Below are 22858 nucleotides of genomic sequence, written 5' to 3'. Positions count from 1 at the left end.
TTGCTGGGGTGCCCAGCTCCTCTCCCCTGCAGGGTATTTGGACCTAACTTCCAGAAATAATCAGCATCAGTCAGATGGTTTCCCAGTGGTTATCAGTGGCAGCAGGATTAGGCCACTGCAGAGGATTCTGGAAAACCCTCAAATAGAGGGAGGCCCTTTCCCTTCCAAAAACAACCATGGATTTGGGGAAGGAAGAACCCAAAGACTGACCCCCTTCCATTACAGTATGTGATGGCTGTTGCTTGCGGGCGTGTCCTCGCCACAGGAGCTGGGGAGGGTGTTATAACCCAGTGATGCCTCATGGGAAACAAGCAAAGCAGGGTGTTCCCACATTTCCTTTGCTAGCTTGCCACTTTGGAAAGTGTGGAGCCCTTTATCCAGGCTGCAGACACAGACACAGGAGCAGCTATTCGGGTCCTTGAGCAGTGATTTTGTAGCTCTTTCAAAACCTGCCTGTGGGCAAGCTGGAGGGCCTTGGCTGGAGCCACTCCAGAGCAGGTGGGGGTGTGGGTAGCAGGTGCTGAAGCCTTGTTCACATTAAAAAGCAAACAAGTGGGTGACAATTAAAGTGTTGTGTATTTCTGACTGAAAAGAGCTCTCTCACAATCTCACCCCACTTATTTCAGCACAGCACTGAACTGCCAGTAATTTACACTTATCAGAAGAGAGAAGACATTAGAACTTTTAACTTCTTTAAATAAATATTTTCTATTTTTGTGCCCAGCATTGTGCACTTCCTTTGCAAGCCAGCCCAGAGATCTCAGCAAAGGTTGACAGCACTTGCAATGGTAAAAATACATTTTCAATACCATTTTTAGAAATCCCTGTCAGTGTTTGGATATTTGCAGAGCTGTGAAAGGCCAGCTGCCCCCAGAAGAGCTGTCACCCAAAGGGAGCTTCCCAGCAGCCAGTCTCATGGTGACACGGGTGGGAGGCACAGGTCTCCTCTGCTGGCTTAGATGGGAGCTGGGGAAGAGCTCTGTCCTTCTCAGCCCATCAGTTTGCATTTGGAATAATCTTGCTGAGGGAAAAAAACCAACAGGGCTGAGAGGTGGAAAAGAGTGGCAGAATCAATGTTTCTTCAGTGCTTCAAGTTAGGCAGGGCTGGATGAGCTTTTAAGGCAGAGAAGGGAATCCAGCTCCGTTTTGTATGTATGGGAAGCTGAAGGTAAAGTCTGAACTTACTTTTCATCTCTGGTTTTGCTTTGTGTCAGGTACCCACAGCTCTTCCCACTTACCTGCTCTTTATACGCAGCAATGGAGACCCCACAGAGCTGAATTCTGCCCCAGTGCCTTAAGGAGCCGTGTCTGTACCCAGGGACTAATCCTGGAATAAAGCCCTGCTCTGCTTTATGGGAAGTGAGAGAACCAGTGTTCAGGTGAGCAGGAGGTTCTGCTCCCACCTCTGATGTGGGTTGCACCCTCGCAAGCAGCCCTGTGACACTGATCTGGCAACCACGGGGCCACTCAGCAGGTCAGACCCTGCTCTCACTTGGCTGAAAGTTACCACACTAAAAAGCTTTGGAGTGACACTGGTAGGGATGTGGAGCAAGGGGAGCCAGCCTACCCCCTCCCATCACAACACCTCTGCCAGACTGAGCAAATCCCTAAGGCCCTTCCCACTACATGAAGTGCTGTGACCCTGCAGTGGAACCACCTCCTCCTGGGCATGGAACCCCATACCCAAGACCACATCCATCACTCAGGCTGACAACTGGCCAGAAGAAGAGTAGCAAAGCTTTGTCCATGAAGGGACATTAGCTTTCCTTTCAACAGTTCACTGAGGAAATGTTTGGATGCTGGTCCTCATAGTGAGGTGGGTATTACATTTCTGCTGTTGTGCAGAGGCTTGTGAGAGCCGGGCACTGCCTGGCACAGCACTGCCTGCAGCAGCTGTTCCAGCAGCAACTGGGGCTGTTTCTACTCCGACCATTTTCCCCACAGATACATTCAGGAAATTACCTCTGCTCAAAGCCATAGCTGGCCCTGCTTGTTCAGCTTGAACACTGTCCTGCTGTTTTCAGCCGGGGCTGTCAATAACCCTTTTGCAGGATGAAGTCCCTGTCTCTGAAGCACTTGCACTAGTAGCCTCTTCTGTTCATTGTTAATCTACAAAACATGACTGTAAAATGATACAGTTGATTAAATGAGAAAAATCTATTTTTTTCCAGCCACCCTGATGGCAGTATCGTGCCCTGTTGTGCTGGCCATCACCACGTACTCTATGGTGCCCAGTAAAGTCTCCCTGTTTGGGGTTACCTCCACTGTTGCAACTCGCTGGTGAGGCTGTTCGGTGCGTCACCCAGCCCATCCCACTCTCAGCTCCACTTGTTCCTCTGCTCCTCCATATGGCACAAACCAGGGCTGTGATGCTGATTAAAAAGAGCTTTAAATTTTATCTTGTTCGATTTACATCTTCAAAGGTCTCTGAAAAATGTAAATCTGTATGTTGGGGAAAAAAAAAAGTACCTTTTTGAAACAGCTCCTGTTTAAGCATATGTGATAAAAGGCAAGGAAACAGAGGGCTGGACTGATAAGTGAGCTGTGGAAACCCATTTACTCTTGTTGGCAAGTGGCTGGGGCAGTCACCAGTGGCTCAGAGGGCAGCTCTCCAGGCTTGGCCCTTCTCAGTGATTATGGGCATGTCCAGGCTGTCAGCAGGGGCCTGGGCAGTTCTGCCAGGAGTGGTGTTTCCTTGGGGAGCAAGCAAAAGGGTGTTGAGCTGATGCTGAGGGATGCCTGAGCTGTGGGTGAGCCTGCCTGGCCATGCAGCTGCCACAAAGGCAGAGGCTGGAGGAGTCCCCTCCCTGCTTGAGACTGGTGGCTTCCTGGGCAGTGCAAATCCATCAGGGGCTTACTAACTACCTGCATTTTGTGATGTGTGCCTGGGAAGATTAGTGACCTGTACAAATATAGACTGATACAGTCAAAAAAGATTTGGCTGCTTAAATCTGTAGCTTTTAGAACAGATGGCTGCTGCAGGACCCCACTGCCTCAAAAAAGAGGGGGACTGGGATGCAGGAAAGAAAAGGCTGTTCCCCATTCAACATGCACAATGCCTTTTCTTTATTTGTTCTGGAATGGCACTGGAGTGACAGACCACAGTGAGCTAAAACTGCTGACCAGGGCTTAGCTGAATTTAATTACAACTCCGGTATGTGCACGGTGCTAGCGAGGTGTGCTGGGGGAGTGTGTGCAGTGCTCTGACAGCCTCCTCACTGAGGGCCTTCCCACACCCCACCACCTCTTCCAGGGGAAGACCAGAGGGAGATCAGCATGCCAGGAGCCTTCCCTTGGCCAGGAGCCACTGCCAGAATCAGTGGCTGGTCCCCCATCCCAGCTCCCAAGATTGCTGCATGTCCTCACCGGTCCTGGCAAATCCATTGGAGGGGAACTCAGCCTTCAAATTAGAGATGCCTGAGAAAGGTATTATGAATAAACAACTAAGTACCAACCAGCAGCCCTTGCAGATGCCCTAAAGGTGATATGGGTTCTTTTTAAGTTCTTCTAAATCAGATTCAGGGGAATTCATTTGGCAATGCCAATACTGCTGGCCCAGGAGCACTACATCATCCTGTATGGGCACATTAACGTGTGCTTCATTCTCTGTCACATTTAGTATCAGCAATGATTTCACACACAGCTGTAGATCAGCTCCCTTTTGATCACAATCTGCCACCCTTTTCTAGCCATTCAAATTTACAGCAACATTAATAGTTCAAAAGTAATAGTGTTTACTGTGTACTAGATTTTAATAAATTAGGAAGAAGCAACAGTTCCTAACAAGAACTCCAGAAAACACAAAAGCTGAACTGCATGTGAGCTTTTTCACCTCGATTAACACATCCTTGTCTATTGGCAGAAAGTTTCCATTGCAGCTGTGAGAAAATTATTCCCTGAATTATGTCACATCGATTCAAAGTGAAATTCAAAGCCAAAGAGAAAGCAGAAAAGCATTCCCTATGTTCTTACAGAAAATATCACTGCTTCAATTAGGTGCTACAGATGCTTGGAGTAAACATATTTTCCACCGGTTTTCTTAGAACCATACCCACTTAAATCTCCAATATTCTTCTGCATGTTCATTTTTCATCCCAGTTTAATACCACACCTCTGGGTGTTAGTGGTTAAGGGGATACTGCCAAGCAATGAAAGCCAAGAAAAGCTGGGATAAGAAGGGAAAATATGCCCTTTATATAGTAAACAAACTTTTCAGCTTGAATGTTATGGCTGCTGTCAGCATAACTCAGAGGGGAAAAAAATAACCCAGTGCTAGTTGTACCTTTCAGTTCTTGGACCATGTGAATGTCCAGTTCTCCAGTTTTGAATCTGCTCCCAATCCAATGGAAATAATGCACACAACTGAGCATTCAAGTCTCTAATAAATCTCATCTTTGTATGGAATCCCTGGGATTCAGAACAAAAACAAAACTGGATAAGAATTTTTTAATATTTCAGTAAATATCATCTTTTTTGTCCCAATAAAAACCTGAGTTCTAGGGAATCCAGAAATCCTCTGGGTGTAACAAGCATGGAGTAATAAGGTCAGAGTTGAAACATCGAGTAACTAATGCATGTGAACTGCACATGAATACATGAGTTACTATCATGTGTATCCTTCCCTTGTAAAAGCATGAGTAGGGGAGGAGATGGGAAGAAGTCACTGGGTTTATAGGTGTTATAAATGCAGCTTACTTTAAGGCTAAAAAATCCTGGCAGATGGTCCCTAACATCTGGGAGAAGCTGAATGCCCAGATACAAAATTTGTTTTCTTTATTCCTGTTTATCGGGATTCTATTTGGTTACAGTGTATTGTGAAAAGATCTATTTCCTATGCTTGCCTCTTAAATTTAAATCTCAAAGCAACGTGTACATTACAACCCATCAGTTATTACTATAGTGCAGTATCACTAATCTGAATTCAGATCAGTGACACTGTGCATAAATATGTCACGTAGAAATACATCTGCAACACTTTCCCAAACAAACCTCTTAGAACTCTTTTTTTAAGAGATGGCTGAGAAAGAAGAAAAAATAGATTACATTAGCATACCTCATGAAAACAAATGGTTTGACCCTGTAGGAATAAAGGTAGGAACAGCTCTATTAATCATGTAAAACCCCCTAAAATTATAAAGGTTTTGGGAGCAAGAACCATCTCTCTCTATTCCTCCTTGGCAGCAGCAGGCACAGCAGGCAGCACGAGGCATGGCGAGTGCTCCTGAGCCCTGCAACAGCTCTGTGCTCCAGCCATTCCTGTAGCCATTCCAGCAGTCCCAGGGGAGCAGCATGGGCAGGATGGCACAATGGTGGGCCCTGACCCTCTCCCAGCCAGTCACCAGTGAGCCATGAGGGATCCAGTGGGGAGCAGACTGCAGGTGACACCAGACTCCCGCCTGGAACACCTTGCCCCTCCCTGGCACGTCCGGTCTTGCTGGGTTGCAGCAGCACAGCATGCTTCCCACCCCCACCTTGCCCTTTCCTGTAATTAGCTGTGTTTTCTGTGTAAGGGGGAAAATCTGGGTTTCCCTCTTCTGGCTGCTGCCACAGCTCCTCCACCCACCCCAGGGATGCCAGGCAGATTTTGCTTTTCATCAATCACACAGGAAAATCACAGGTCCTCTTTGTTTAGAATAACAGGTCAAGTCCGTTCCCAGCTGAAATACTGCAGGAGAAAACAACAATCAAATGAAGTATAGCTTATTTCCAGCCCTAGCACTGCACTGAGAACCCTCTGTACCAGCTTTCCAGAGGCTGAGGGGAGTGAGCTGCTCTATTTTGCTTGCTAAATTAGCCACTAGGGTAGCAAGGGCTATCTGCAACAGCTGTATACCTGAAAAATCTAGAAATTCCCATCAGAGGCCTGGGAGTAAGAAACCTGGAGACACATGGTTGAATGCTTTTGAAGGTTGGATCTCTCCTTTAACATCACTCTCTTCTTCTGCCGTAAACACAGGTGGGAATTGACAGGTGATGGGGGGATGCTGGTAAACAGGACCTGCAGATGGCCCAGCTGCTACAAGAAACGTAAATGAAATAGGAATATTTTCTTTAAACCAAGTAAAATCTAACCTTAGCAGTTTGTTTCCATAGCCCAAGCCCCTTTACAGTACATTAGCAGTTCTTGGTCCAACCCCTTCCCTCCCTCACCTCTACATCCAGCTCCCAAGGTTGCTGTGGGTAGACAGCATCACTCCTGTGCACAGCCTGCCCAAGGTGGTGCTCATCATGGACAGGCTGCAGGTTTCTTCCCTTCCAGCATCGATGATGGTACCCTGCAGGCCCTTCCTCCCCTTCTCCTGCCTGGTTGCTGGGCTGTCTCAGCTGCCTCCACCTGCCTCCCCCGCCCTGCTCTGGCTAGTCTCCAGCTACAGCTTTAGGATTTGGATGTCAAGGGCCAGTCACACACAGAAAGGCAAATGAAAAACAGGGCTGTCATTCATTCCAAAGCATTTGAAAATCAAGTTGCTGCACTATATATCTAACTTCGAAGACCTCAGTTTGAAAGGGTTGATTCACCAAGTTCTTTCAATATTTCTGCCCCTGTGTTATTGGCAGCAGCTTGAGATTTTCTTCCTGTCCCCTCATAACAGAGCAGTTCTCTCCTCCCCACAGTGGCATTTGTCTTGCCTATTGTCAGCTCAGAAACTTTGCAATCAACTAAAAAAGGTTTTTTACCCTCCATACCCAGAATGGGACATTACTCTCCAGTGAGGTCAGGTGTTCTCCAGAGACTTTCCCTTACCTTTGGCCAACTGAATAGTTGCATGCAAGAAGAAAAGAGAAATGAGAAATTCCCTTTTGCAAACATTAACATAGTCTGTAAGAAATTCATAGGCTGACAAGATAAAATGAGGGTGCTTTTAATAGCAAAAATATGTTTTCTTTGGCCTATATGCAATCCAGGGCTTTCCAGGTGCTCAAGTTTAAACTAGGGAGACATTAATTATTTAACAGGCACTAAAAGAGATCTGAGGAAATTATTCCTCCTTTCTCCTATTAGGGAACAGCTAACCCTGGATCTGGGGTCACAGAGGGATTTTTCAGCTGTGTTTAGTTTTCATTTCTTTCCTGCTAAAGATTTCCTTGGTGCTCAAAGCCTTGGGGTTTATCCATGCTCTCTTAACAGGAGCACAGCTTTGGGGCTTTGGGTGAGCCCAGTCTGGAGTCCATTGCTTGGGCCCCAAAGACAGACACTCCCCCTCAGAGGTGCAGCTGGAGGCCACCAAAAAGTGATGACAGCAGTTCCATGTTTCAGTTCTTTATCTGGTTGTCAGAAGGAGTGTGTGGGGTAGAATTGCTCCTTTCTCAATACCAGGTAAACACAGCCTGCCAGGAAGCTGGGAAGATGCCACAGGGACAAGGTACCAACGGCCCAGTTGAGCTGCAGCATCTGTCCCCAGAGAGAAGATCGTCTCCTTCCTGGCTACACTGCCTGTGCACCCAGACCCTGGTGTCCATGGGCTGGTCATCCAAGTCATCCCTCTGGCCCGCTGAATAGAAACACAGGCAATTCATCTCCTGCCTAAATTTACAGCAAACACTTCCTGTCATGGCACTGGAACTGCTCTGAGGGATTGTCCTGGGAAATTAACAGCTATAACCATTTCCAGAAGCCAGTGAGGGTGCACACTGTTCCCAGGGCAGATCACTCAGTGGATTTATCTTGTTTTCTCTCAGCCTCTCAGCTTCAGACACCAGAGCCCCCAGAAGAACATTTTCCTTAGCTTTTGCCCCACAGCATCCTGGCTTTACATGTGGTGTGAGAGACACTGCTGGGAAGGCACGGGGAGCTAACTCTTCCTGCCCAGGGCAGGGAGTAGCACTCCCTGTACAAACACTAACAGTAAGTTGGTGTTGGCTTCTGCCAGGCTTTTACCATCACCACCTTGTAGTGGGTGTTTCCTGACTATGACATTCAATGTTGGCTGCACTTTTTTCACAAGAGTTTGCACAAGGTGGGACTACTTATAACTCAGTTATAAAAACAAACCAAAACCCAATTGATCAGAAATTATTCAGATGAGTCTTTTCTTATGCTCATTTTTTAGGCTGTGTTGAACAATATTTTCTCCACACTTAACTAGGGTGGAAACAGTGTAGATTTGTGGAGGAGCCCTTAGATAAAGCTAAGGCATATTGCATAAGACAGACTTTGTGAGAGAAAGGAGCTGAAATAGGGCAGCATAATACAGGCAAAAGGGACACATGTTCCTCATCTATCGCATGATTTTATAAGATGCTATAAGTGAAGTTAGTTTTAAGAGCTGGCTACAACTGGTCTTTCTAAGGAACTTTCAAGGGAAATCAGTATGGCTTCAACTTTATTTTAACTTTCCAAATGAGAACTTACTTCATTTGCTGTGCAAAACTTCATTTCTCTTCGTACCTCCAAGTGGAGCATGAGTGGGGTGATGCTGGAGCCTCCTTTTTGCCCACTGGATCAAGTCTGTTATCTTTTATAACCCAAGAGTAGGTTTCTTACTAAAGCAAAATAATCCAATTGTATGCTGTAAAGCAGCTCCTCCAAGCTGCAGAGAACACCTTCTGAGGTTGTTTTGGAATACATCAGAGCTGCAAAGTCCCCTGTGAAACCTCGCAACACTCACAGCCAGCAGAAAACAGCTCAGAAGAGCTGCAAGGAAACAATGAATAAAGCTCAATCTTTACCTGCACAGCAGCAGCCCTGTCACACAGAGAACAAGATGGGATGCCAGTACTTGACCCCACACCTTTCCAAGCAATCCAGTGAGATCCTGGTTCCTACACTCTTCCAACCCAAATTTTAGCACTTGCTCCTCACTTTCCCCATGCCGCTATTGCCCAGCCATGCAGCCCCATGTGCAGGAGAGGTGCTTTCCACCTTGGCCAGGGACTGCCACCAGCTGAGAGACCCAGGCATGGCCACGTCCAGAGAGCATACACAGAGGTGGTGACTAAATACAGCCTATTGTTGTAATTCTCTGCAAGGTGGAAACACTCTGCAGGAGGTGAAGTCAGAGCTCTGCTGCTGTCCTTGGCCAAGGTATTGAGGTGCTCTGTTTTCAAATGCATTTGTTCACTCTTCATTTAAAACAGCAGTGCTTTCTTTAAGGCACAGCTGATGACAGAAGAACAATCTGCCCTGGCCACTTCCATTGCAATCCTTGGAAAATATTTTGGCTCAGCCTTTGGCTGTCTCTAAGGCCACTGTGTATCTGTTCCATTAATCCTGACTTACCAGACCTTAAGGTGGGCCATGGGTGATGGTTCAAGAATCACTGCTTTTTCCTACTTGAAACTATGTTTGGCTTTGTCCTAAAGCAGAACAGAAAAGGTCATGTTTTGCAACCTCCCTTGAAGCAGGGGAGCTCGGAACACTCTTGGCTCCAACACTCCTTGTGGGGAATCAGCCGCCTGTACCTGCTCAGATGAACGTCTGTGAAACTGGGCTCAGAGGCCCCGTGCTCTTCAGTGCAGCACCTGCCTCACAGTGAGTCAGTCACAGGACAGTGTTCAGCTGCTGAGGTTTAGCCACAACACTGGCACAGAGCCACTGTTGTAAAAGCAGACAAGTATCAACATTTCATCAACATTTCCCAGAGGAAATGTCTCCTCCTGATTTCATTGATGGAGAATTGAATTCCCTTACTCCGACAAATCAAGCGTGGGATTTTTCTTTCTTAAAAAAAGAAACACTATGTTTTACTGAAACCACACATTTATCTCGGGAAATAGTGAGGGCAACCTCCCAAACAGCTCAGCTTGAGCAATCTGTTGGTCTGTACAGCCTCTGCCACCAAGAGACACAGGCTTTCCAGTCAGGAAGTGTCTTCCCAACCTGGTACACTACATCATGCTACCTTATTGTCATCAGAGTTTCAACTGACAATAAGAATGGGAAAACTATTATACAGGCACACAAGTATTTTCCTATACCAAAGAAGGTTCATTGCCACATTCAGACCATGAAAGGTATAGAAGTTTCTCAGAATTTGTGGTAAAACTTGTAAACAAAAAACCCTAACCCACCCAACCAAAAAAAGCCTCTGAGTTTTGCTGCTTATTCAATTTGGTCACAACGGACCAGATGTTTTCAAGCTGCTGGACAGAGAGTTCAACAGCAAGTTCGGCTCAGTGTCAGCTGTGAGTCTGAAGTACAGGCATAAGGACGTAAGTGCTATGGACAAAATCATCTAATCATCTAATTTTTCTAGATTAGGTGATGACTTGAACTCAAATACCTGCCACAGTTAAAAGCAGATCTTTCGGAAGGATGGAAGGCAAAGGGAAAGGGATATGGTGCTTATCCAGTTAGTACAGATTGTTCTTTTGAGAAATTACCAGTCTTGTAAGAAAGATCTAAATAGAAGGTTGTATGTGCAACAGCAGTTTAGGAAACTTATGAGTTGGAAAAAACTCGAACGTTTGACGGGTATGATAATGACTTTCTGGAATCAGTGATGGATGCTGAATCATGGACATTTTGGCCAAAAAAGGGGTTCTTACCAATAACCCTACTGGGATGTCAGGGCCTATATACATCTGTAAACCTATTTTGTTCTGCTACAGATATTGTCCTGCAAAGTGCGTAGACAGGTAATTGCCAAAGCTGTAACCACCCAGAGTACAATGTGTATTTCAAAGAAAGGTGATTTTATAAGAAGTAACAAGGGAGAAAATAGTAAGGATCTCCTTTGGAAAAGGCTGCACCAATGCCATAAAGCCTGGAAGCCGATCTTTCCACTAAGAGCAGGAGCTTTGATATATAAAAGCATTACAGAGCAGAAAGCAAGACCCTCACAGACATGTACTCTTAGTCATCAAGTGTGGTGGAACCTGTGCTAGCCCTAGCACAGCACATGGAGCCTGCTGAGCCTGACTCTCTGGGACATTTCCTTGACCTGGGTAGAAAAACTGAACGTGCAGAACATCAGTTTTGCAATATGTTAGTTGTACTTATTAAATAACTTTCCATAACACATTCAGAGACCATCTTTTGTCACGGCCTAGAAAACACTTTAAACAACTGTTTCCTCAAAAATCAAACTAAAATTTATATTGAGCTGAAAGATGATGACAGACTTCTGTGGGATTAAGCAATTTCTCTCAGCATTTTTGTGGGTTTAACTAAACCGAGAGATTACAAGCAGAAAGGAAAGAACCACCCCCAGATTTTCCATTTTCAAAAAAAAAAAATAAAAAAGAGTGAGGAAACATTTTGAAAGAACTGTAGAAGATAAACAGCTAGTTAGACATGACGTACCGTAGGCTTGACCTCCCATCAACAACTGTCTGTTATTTCCGTTCAAATCAATTGCTGATATGGTTTTCTTCTCACCCAGCAGCTCCAGCTGTTTCTGAACATGTCTGCTTGCAAAAGGAGAGCGTGCATAGGGAGAAAAGTAGAACACAGTAAAAAAAAACAGTAAAACTTTTGGCTCTATGAGCACCAAGAGGCCGACCACGAATACAGCACCTCTTCCAACAGCTCTTCAGTGCCAAGGCTGGTACAGGATAATCCCCTGGGAGGGCACAGCAGCTCTGCACTGTTGCCCGTCCCTAGAGCCAGACTAAGGATAAGCTGCACAGGTACAGGCCCATTAATCACCCTCCAAGAGCAACAGAAGCAGGACAAGCATCACAGATAAGCAGGCTGCTTCTCCAGGGCAATTCAGGGAAGTTGCAATGAGTCACTTGTAGTCACCAAGGGGGAAGAAAACCACACGTAGGTATTAAGAAGTCAGATGGATTGATTTCATCATCTTCATAATGGGAATCTCAGATTAAAGCACCTCACCTGCTGCTTCAAGAGCACTGTACAGCTCTCCAGACATCAGAGTTGGCTATTTTGAATGCACAACATGTACAGTTGATAGGAGAATAAACCTGAATCATGCTGGATGCTGTTGTTAAAACAGTTAGGAGAAAATGTAGTCATCTGCCACAGGAAACCACATTGTAAAATTAGAGATGAAGCCTGCCAGGATGGATTTAACTATATTTATGAAGTGCCTGTCAGTGATGTGGTACTGTCCAAAACAATTAAACAATATACTTGATTGCTAGAGGAAGGACCAAAGATCAGCTGAAGTTCACAGAGGAGCTTGTGCATTTTCACACAGTAGAGCTGAGGTGTTACTGGAATGCACACCCTCTACGTGTGTTGGAACTTATAATGTGTTTTTCTAGAATACTTTGTGCATAAAAACTATGTACCAGAATTCATATTGCTGTTTGGGCCTTGAAATTCTCACAAGTGTTTTAGTTCTGACGTAGCCTCTGTGCTCCAGGTGCCCCCACTAACCCAGTGATGCACAGGGAAGTAACACTGCCTCAAGCCTGGGCAGCCCATTCTCCCCAGCCACCCCGTGAATGCCCCGGCCATCACCTGGCCTGTTGTCAGAAGTTAGCAGTAGAGAGGTTAGAGTCACTTTTCAGCTTTTCTGTCGCCTTTACTTCGTGACACAAGCCTGTGGATCTCTTTCATACTGTAGACAGGAGACACTGCCACCTGAGATAAATCTCACTGCAAATGATGCTTAGCTACAACACATCACTCAGCAAGGGAATGCAGCAAGTCTCACTGAAACTGTCTGTGGGACAGTGTCTTTATAGATTAATTCCTGCAAGAACCTGAAAATTGGTAACTAATGTCTCAAACAGTAAATCAATACATTCTTGGATATTAAATCCGAAATAGAGTAAAAAGAGTGAAGCAAATAGCAGTATCTTATACAGACAAGAAAAGTTGTCTACAGAGACTTTCTACACAAGGCTGGGAAGTCAGATTTAACTTCTCTTTTAAGTCAGTGGTAAAAGAGGAAACATTTAAGTTTTTACAGCCATTAGCGGCTTGTTACATGATCGTGAAAGAGTTAAATACCGAAGGCCAGCAGCTTTTCCAGAGTGTTTTGCATTTTTCAGTACTCAGACTGAGAGCCATTGAGCACATTACCACACGCAAACCTCTCTCAGACCAGATGCCAGAGCTTGGGAGGCTTGGGCACTGCTGAGCTGCTCCGGCGAGCTGGGGCAGCAGCCAAGCCACACAGGAAAGGACAGGTCAGGTAACTCCTGACGGCAGCTGTTTTTCCGCTTACGCTTCTGACTCCAAAGAAGCATATAAACCAAAATTCAACAGCACATCTGAGTGCATGGGAGGTCAGGCAGGGACAGTGAAAGGGGCAGAAGGAGCTGCCCCACAGAAGGGCTGAGTCACTCGGTGTTAGGATTAGGGTCAGCTGTAACGCAGCACAGGATGGGGTAGGGAAAGGCTTGGAACACAAATGCGCAGCCCCACTGCAGCCCAAGGACAACGTGCAGGGAGGAGAGTGGGACAACAAGCAGCTCCAGGGGGAAAAAGTGTCCCAAGCAACACGGGGTCCCACTCTACCAGTTGTAGGTCTGGCCCCGCAGCAGCACAGCTGTGAGTTTCCCCTTATATTCAGAACATCTGGTTCATTATTTTCAATTCAAAATAAGCTTTACCAGCTCTGTCAAGGACACTGCCCCTCAGACTGCTTTTCTGTACGGCACACTGAGCTGATTTAGAGGGCGAGAGAAACTGGGTTTGGAAACCCAAATGTTGGAGGGGGTTGGCAGTGTGACAAAACTTCCTGATGAGATGAACGCATGTGATGCCCTTTCCGTTGCCGTTCTCCTCGACTTAGGCATCTGTAAACACTTCTCTTCGGATCATCTGGAAGTGACATATGGAAGAAGTCAGATTTTAAGTAAAGCCGACTCTCTGCTGATGATAGACACAAGATGGTTGATAACCTGGATCTGAAGGGTCAGTTCTCTCTCAGACCCCTGTGGAGGAATATTCAACAGATAAATTTTAATAGGTAACAAAAATGTGTGGGATTCACCAGCTTGGACAGTAATTTACCCATCATAAACAATCACTGCTTCATCCTCTGCTAATACAGTTAGACTGAGTAACTGAAGAGGATAGATTGCTGTTGAAATACCTGTGCAAAAAAAAAAGAACACAAACCCAAATATTCTATGTATTTTGCTTGTAGTAATTTATTCATCTTCCTAATTTTGCTTGGCTCTGATTTCTGATTATGTACAATCCAAGTGACAAAATGTATAACAGTAATTAGCAACTTGCACACAGCAAAAAAGAAAGGTGCTCCCATGGGTTTCATGCCTGTCTCTGCTCCCTCTTTGAAGTGGTGAATGGGTTGCTGAGTGGTGATTGTTAAATAAAAACAGGCAAACAGAGACCAGTACTTATCCAAACTGTGATCAGCAGTGCACTACCCTGCCTTGACCCCTGTTTAGAGGACAGATCTATTAGTTTCCCAAGGAAGTTATCCAGGCCAGCTGGTGCTGCTCAGAGCAGAGCTGGGTAGTGAGGCAGGGGAGAGGGTTGTCATCCTCACTGGCCATCACCAGCTCCCAGGACGTCTGCAGCCCTCACCTTCTGCAGCAAAACAACAGGTAAGTGGTTCAACTCAGCAGAGCTGTGTGGCAGTCAGTGGAGCTGTGCAGCTCTACAGCTGCCCATGAGATGGAGAGTCACAGTTTTAAAAGCTAAAGGTTAGTGGTACGTAGGCCTGACCCTCTTGGTTGCAGCAGAATCTCTTATCTCTCCAGGCAGGTATTCTGCTGTTCAAGCAAAGATGCTTTTCATTCTGCATTATCTCAATCTTTCCCGGGCCAATCCTGTTCTGTTACACAGGCAGGACCCACCATGCCAAGACACGGGAGCATGAAAAGCATCAGTTTAAAGTCACATCATAGCAGTGATTTTGAAAGATGCCTTGAATGCACAGACACAGCCATCTGCTGCAATATGTATATGGATTGGAGGTTCTCTGTACTCTGCCAAATAGCTCCAGACCTGTGAAGGATTCCTGTGGCAAAGCCTTGACAAGCCAGAGAATATTCCCATTCATTTTCCTCTCTCTGTAAACTGGTCAAAGCCACGTCCTGCAGCAGAACTGGGCAGCAGGATTATTTCTTCCCAGGATCCTACACGCTCATAATGCTCAGTGCTCTTTCCACTAACAAGGCTGAAAACCCCAATGGCAAGTAAGGAGGAAAACCCAGTGGTGCCACATAATTTTTGGCTCATGCTCACCTCTGTGTGCCTCTGTTCCAGTCCCACTGGAAATCTGTTGAGTTTACTCAGAAATGGAGTGTCACTCAGGCCTCAGCTTCTACTTGTGTTGTTGAGGATGCAGAGGTACTTCTGCATCATGACACAGTCTTACCTCTTCCTTCTTTGCCTCAGTATAATCATGCCCTAAAATACATGTTCTGGCATGAGAACAAGAGAAGATATCAAAATATCTACATACTATTTAATAAGAGATTTAAAATGAAACTGCTAGCTGTCTACAACTGCAATTCCCTCCCTGCATCTAAAATTTAACCTGAAGCAGAGTTATTATGGCTTTCTTTTTAAAGATTTTGTGGAGAATTAAAGAAATAGGCTCGACCATCAGTACAATGCAACAGTGCAGGATGCCCCCCTTCCAAGGGTGTTTTCCCTAAAGCTAGAAAATAAACAAATACAAACCCCTAGCTTCAGGAGCAAGAAGGTGTTTTGGAATTTCAGGCCAAGGTCCCAGGACAGGGACAGTAGATACTACTGCCAAAAAATGCAGCTGGCACAAGAAAACAGGTGCCAGAGGGTGTTTGCTGGTAAGCATCTGAGCTTTATTACAGGGCACCATTGCCTCATGCAGGTCACAGTTACACAGGACAGCAATCCCAGGAGTTAATGGGACATCCATCCTGCAGCTGAATGGAGTCTCCTCACTCCAGTGCTGACTGTTGTACACTTGGCACTCAGGACTCCAGAGCTTTAGAGCACACAAAATCTGGCAAAGCAAGTGGCTCCTGCTCTTCAGGGTCATAGGGATGCTACATCCAGGAGCCCAGTTGCATTTGTAAGCACCTTTTCAGTTTTCATACTTGCTCCTCTTCCAGGATGTTATGAGCAAAACTCAGCTAAATCCTTCCCTCTGATCAGAAAGAAGAATTTAGTGGTGGCATCACCCCACAGCCCTGGGTTAGAAATTGATGCAGCGAGAGTGAGGATGGCAAACTCACCTGGGGAAAGGGAGGGGGAGATGCAAACTCTTACCATTTCAAAGTGAGATTCTGTTGCACAAGAGGACATAACACACCAGTGTGGGTGCTTCACATTGCCTGCTGTGGTCCCAGGGTGAATTCTGTCACCATGAAAGCGTGAAGAAGCTCCTGCAGCAACAGAGAGTAAACCGGAAGTTTTCCAGGCTTACATACCATTACCACTGGTGAAAGTACTATAACATGAGCTTAGGTAGCAATTAAAAATCTTCCTTCCCAAATGCCCTTGGCCATACTTGGGACTTCCCAGTGACTGTGCTTAGTGGCATATTCACAACACAGACAAGTGCTGACACGCTGTGCTTTAAACTTGCTCATGTCACTGATGTCAGCAGCACGTGCTGAAGGACCTTCCCTGCCTGGGCATCTGAGAGCACATACTTTCAGGCAAATAAGCACCTGGAAAGGTGTTTAGAGGGAAGCACTTTTTAAAGCTATTTTCTTGACTACAAGCCTTTTACTACCTTTAAAAAATACCAAGTGCTTCTTACCCTTCAGAGGAATCTGAGAGCAGGATGAGCATGGGTGCCAGGGCACAACAAGCATTTATTTTTAAATACATTGCCAGTTTTGTCTGTGTTTGGAGGAGGAGGCATGCCTGGCAGACAGCAGAACAAGAACCATGCTGGAGAAAGAGAACAACGTTCAAATTAGTGGGAGGAGATGGAGAGGAGGAAAAAATCTGGATTTTCTGCAGTTTGAAGGTGCTTGGCCCAGAAACTACAAGCCTGAGAATAAGAAAACACGAATTACTTTTTTAAAATGCTTATTTCAAAGTATTTGCCATCATAACTCACCCAACATATTTATATTAAACTCTTTTTCTTTTGTTGGAGACACGGTATTTAAAATGTGAATTGGAGACTAAAGAATACCATTAAGAAACAGATTTGCTAGTGTTTCTGGCTGGGCATACTCAGATTATAGCTTTGAAATTTTGGGTTTGTGGGTTGTTTTTTCCTTTTTTTTTTCTCTAAAAAGAAAGTAAAAAATTGGTTATATTTTCATTGCTGAAACTGTATTTCCTCCAAACACCTTCCCACCCCCCACCTCCCCATTATAAAGAAAAAGAGCAAGATTTGCAAGTTTGAGTGTCAAGGCTGGAAGGATTTCAAAAGGCTTCCAACTTAAAGAAAACAGTGATGCCCCAATACCATATTGACATAAGGTGCAGGTTTTGACTTCCACAAGGGTGTCTGCACTCCCTCTTCCTTTCCTAGGGGTAGCAACATCAATCCTTTTTATAAAGAATGCACCAAGAAACAAGGTTTTACGGAGTAATCTAACCTTAAAACCAGAAAGGATGGGAGGTCTGACACATGAAGCCATGTTGTGAGCTGCTCTTGTAGCTGTCCAAGTGTGGTGGAAGAGCAACACTGGGGCAGGCAAAGAGCCCAGAGGCAGAGGCTGCTTCACCGACCTCAGCCTGGAAAACTTTTCTATCTAAAACTTTAATTTCTGATTTGTTATGACCTCTGCTAAATGGCAGTTAGATTTATGCACACCACAGTTCCTAATGCATTTTTGCAATTGTAATTTACTCATTTTTCAGTTGACCTACTTCCAGTCAGGCTTGGTATTAAAGAAATTGTTCAAAAGGCACTACAAGTCCTGTGCTATATGCTAAATGCTTACTTGTGTATGGCCTCTGAAAAGCAAGAATTATAAAGGGAAACTTGATAGCATTTTACTCTAATCTAATTCCTGATGAAGTTGGAGCCAAGCTGCCATGCAGGCAGCATGCTCTGGCTGGTGTGGTGATGCATCCAACACCCTGCACCCAGTCAGCTACTCCCTCCTTGCTCTCAGGCCTCCCAGGTAGCTGCAACCACCAGCTGCCTCGTTCTTTCTGCCTTAAAACCTTCCCTTTCCAGGTGCTTGAAAAGCTGCACAACTGAAATCAATCACCTTGAGATTTTTTTTCCTCAAGCCAGGTGTTTCCCTAAGGCTGAGTTTTTAAAGTGGAAATGTTTGCATCAGAAACAGGAAAGAAAAAGAAAAATCCTCATTTTGACTCAGTGAAATTCTGACAAAAGTTTATCCAGATGCAGGGCAGTGCTTTGACATCATGGAGGAGTGGTCTCAGTAGCCTTTGGTGTGTCTGTGAATATCTGTCTCAATTGGAGCATGTCCTATACCACTCTATACCACTGCAGAGAGTCACCCAGTCACACTGCTGTGGGATTGGGGATGAAACAATGAGACAGGGAGTTAGGAAGGGAAGACAGAGATACAGAGTTAAGAAGGAAAGCAGCACAGCAATATCAGCTGGGACAAACAGGATTGAAAGGAGCCATCCCCACTGCAAATCTCCCCAAAGACAGAGCTGGTTTCCGAAACTGGTTGTCTTACAGCTGCCCATGGCATCAGGGGGAGCAGCGTGCACCCCATCCCTACAGGAAAAACACTGGGAGCCTTCTGCTGCTGCTTATTCCAGTCCTCAGAAAGACAAAAGGAGGGGAAGGGAAGAAACAAAATATACAGAGCATATGAACTGCATTTCAGGCTGTGGGGTTGAGACTGTGCCTGAGCAACACCCTGGGAAGGGAAGTGAGAGCTGAGGAGCCTCTGGGGAGCCTGGAGCTGGAGGAGAGCCTGCTGGACCCTCCCGTGGAAACTCGGCTCAGCCTCTCCCGAGCCACAGGCTCTCTCTGGCTTCTGCCCGGCGCTGGCAGCTGAACCACATTGGCTCGGAGCTGGAAAGTGAGGCACAGAGCACGTGCTCACTCCCCCGTCGGACTTTCCATCTGCGCTGAGTGAGCTCTGCCGGTACTTGGCATCGCCGGCTCCCATTAGCAGCAGCGTGCTGCCGGCAGAGACAAATTGGGAGCTTTTGAGCAGGGAGGGAGCTTTGTTCAACTTCAACTTGAAGGATGTTCAAAATCTGCAGGCAAGCAGCCCAGCAGCGAGCAAAGGGAGGAACCTGGCCCTTCCTCGTGGCTGTGTTCTCCTGCAAGCACAGCAAGCCCTGCTGCCCGTGTCAGCCTTCACCGTGAAGGTGATAAGAGGTCATTTTGGTATCCTCCTGCACTTTATCCATGTCCCTCAATTCTTCTGGAATTTACTTGGAGCACAAAAAAAAGAAAAAGAGCTAAAACTGCCAGGGGCATCCGAGGTCACAGCCTGTATGAGGTCCTAGGGCTGCTTCTGATGCCCAAGTGTGCTCTTACAGTGCTTTATACTGAGTATAGAAATAACTTCAGTAACAGACTTAGGGAGCTCTACACAGACAGACTTACTCTGAGCAGAGCCTGCTGCCTGCCTGCAAAAGCAGCTCCATGCACATGATTTAATTCAGGGGATACCCCAGTGTAAATCTGGAAATTGTTGGCCCTGAAGCATCAGGGCAATTATGTTCATGTCAGAGACACGGCCCTGATGGATGGCAGACTGCCAGTCTCCCACTTTGCCAACTGCTGCTGCTCAGGACTCGTGAAGACCGGAGATGTCTTGTGCATTGAAGCTGGTCAGGAATGTGGGGGACAATAAAAAGAGCTTTTCCAAATACACCAACAGCAATAGGCAGTATAGAAATATCGTCCCGTTCCAGGATGAGGATGGTCACCTAACAAACAGGGACAGAGACAAGGCAGAGATGTTTAATGCTTTCTTTGCCTCTGTCTTCAACACGGACCAAGGGGGTCTCAGTGCCCTGAGCTGGAGGACCATGACTGCAAGAGAGATCAACTCCCAGTTAACCCTGAACGTGTGCGGGATCTGCTGCTCCAGCTGCATCTCTACAAATCTATAGGATCTGATGGGATTCCTCCCAGAATCCTCAAAGAGCTACAATGTCATTGCAAAGCCTCTCTGATGATTTTTGAGTGGTCTTAAGAATCCAGAGAGGTCCCAGCTGACTGGAAGCTGGTGAATGTTATCCTGATTTTCAAGAAGGGCAAGAAGGAGGACCCCAGAAACTACAGGCCTGTCAGTCTCACCTCAGTGCCTGGCAAAGTTATGGAAAAGATTACTCTGGGAGAAATTAAAAACATCTGGTGAACAATGCAGTCATTGGTCACAGCCAGCACAGCTTCATGAGAGGAAAGTTCTGCTGATCAAACCTGATTTCCTTCTGTGATAGGGTAACCCACCTAGCTGATCAAGGGAAGCCAGTTGATGTAATCTTTTTGGGTTTCAGTAAAGCTTTCAGTACTGTCTCTCACAGGATCCTTCTGGATAAAATGTCCAGCACAGAGCTGGATAAACACGTCATGGGCTGGATGAGCAATTGGCTCATGGGTCAAGGAGCAAGGGGACAGCATGGCACAGCAAGCCTCCCAGAACAACCACTGTAGCAAGCAGAGAACTGCAGCTCTTGCCAGCTAACCCTGAGGGCCCTGAGACACACCAGTGGACTGGTACTAAAACATTGCAAAGAGCTGGTTGCCAGCTGGCAAGGGCACAGAGATGTCCCCTCTCTGCTGAGCTCTCAGTGATCCCCAGCCTGTAAGCCACCACCTGTAATTTTGACTTTGGAAACAACGTGCTTGCCAATCATTTCCACTGCACAGCATCAACTGCTGTGGATGTGTGGGAGCACCTTCACCCACAGGGGCTCCTTCTGCCGGGCACAGCTCTTGGTGTGTGCCCACAGCAGCCACCACTGGCAGGGCCAGCACAGCCCTCCCCGGCCACCACGGCCATCCCTGCTGCCATCCCAGCTTCCTGTAGCCACCGGGCTCACCCCCTCCCCAAGGCTGTTTTCTGCTCAGACCCAGCTCCTGGATGCTCATGCTTCAACTACAGTGAGTCAAAAGTCATAGGAAATAAAGCTCATCTGCAGTAAGCAAGGATGTTGTGCAACAGTCTGTGTATGGTTCTGAACAAGGAATATGTTGTCAGGTTTTTATTTATGGGATATTAACATGGGAAAGCGGCTTAAAACTGACATAACTACCCCAAAAACATTTTGTTTACCTCTCTGATAGAACTTAATATTTGTATCAAAATTAATTTATTACAAAGCCCATGGCACAACCATAACTCTCAAAGGACATAACCTACCAAACCAATTCCAGAGAAGCTGCTGTGTTTGCAACCAGCTACATCCCTAGAACAAGCCAGTGAGCTGTGGATGACAAGCTGCAAGGGTACACACTGTCTGAAATGCCAGCTGTGCAGGACACAGATACCTGGTGGAGTTTCAGGCACAGTGGCAAAGTGGCAAAGGACCCCAAGATTCCCAGCATAAAGCAGCTTCAGTAACCTGGGGCATGTGAGGCATCCATGTACTACTGAGTGGGGAAATGCCAGACATGTTTATCTTGCCTGAAGATGACATCTGAACAGAGCTGGGAGAGAAACATCTTACCTCTGAGACCAGAGAGACCAAAGAAGGCAGAACAGCTGCTTCTTGTTCAAGTGGCTCGACAGGCTCCGCAGCATCCTGTGCAGTTCCAGGCTGCAGCCAAAGGTATGCAGGTTCCTAAAATGGCACAGAGAAAGCAGTGGAGTGGTGGGACTTTGCCAAGCAAAGGGCTGCAGGGAACTCTTGCCCAGTGGAGTGCTGCTGGAGGGGTTTAAAAATCTTTAAACTCCTGTAAAAATCTTTTAAAATCACAGTATTCAACCTCACCTTTACAAAGGATTTTTGCAGCCCACCATAAGGAAGGGCAATGGATGCACTGTAACTTTACAGACATGTATCAGCACTGTATTTCCAGTATCTATTGTCCCAAGATCTTTTCAAAACATTAGGAGGTTCACAGTAACACTGTGACCCTGATTATCGCAGGAGGGTTCCTCCCAGCTTTCCTTCAGAGAGGAGATAATTTCAGAGAGAAATTATCCTCACAGAAGATCATTACTGTGAGCTCACGTAATTCCACTTCTAATCAAATGATAATTTAAGTGTAAATTCCACTTCATGCATTTAGAAAAACATTGGTATAATATACACTGCCATTAAAACCTCCCCCTCAAAAAAGATCATGCCTACAGTTGCCATTTAACAAGACAGGATAAAAAACCCAAATCAGTACAATTCAGAATTTAAACAGATATTTCATCTCTTCTTAAAAACAAAATTACTTTTATGTAATATTAGAATCTCATATAGCAGTTACAGAGCCCCAAAAGGGAAAGTATGGCAGATATAGCAAACAGAAATTTAAGCCTGATTTCTTTTTTCCTTCTGGAAGATAAACCTATACCATAAATATTCTGCTAATAGTCTTCCTTGAGTAATGTGTTTACAAACAATTGTTTTGAAACCATAACTCCTGTGAAGTTTTAGGGGCTTGATTTGCTCCTTACTGACAACGATAGTGAAAGTTGGGATAATGACAGGAACATCAAGAGAGTTGAAATGCATTAGCATGAAATTCACATCAAATGCAAGGAGGAAAGCAAAATAAATCCACTCAGAAGTTTCAGAGCTCCAGTAAAAGCCAAGTCGTTCAAACCACGTCTCGCACAGGATGCGCTGTGAGCTGTGGAGATGATAGGCCACTTCATCAGCTGGGGTATCATAGCAGACGTGATGAGCTGGCTCATTATTCTTGCTAAATTATGCATGCATGATGTGGGGGGGAGGGGGTCAGGACTGAAATCAGAAATCATTCCAGTTCATCATGTGCCAGATCACTGAAAAAACCTTCAGTAGCTCCTGCTGGCAGGCAGGCAGTGCACAGGCTGTGCAGGCAGGCGTTACCTCTGCACAGATATTTCCATTTCACCTGTGATTGCCCTGCTGGTTGACAGTAGGGATGGATGAGAGAACGCAGCATCAGTGTCTTCTATAGTGAGCTGGAAAATTAGTAAGTCC

This window comes from Chiroxiphia lanceolata, chromosome 10, assembly GCF_009829145.1.
Source record: "Chiroxiphia lanceolata isolate bChiLan1 chromosome 10, bChiLan1.pri, whole genome shotgun sequence".
NCBI lineage: Eukaryota > Metazoa > Chordata > Aves > Passeriformes > Pipridae > Chiroxiphia > Chiroxiphia lanceolata.
The sequence above is the reverse complement of the archived record's forward strand: the minus strand, read 5'-3'. Positions refer to the sequence as shown.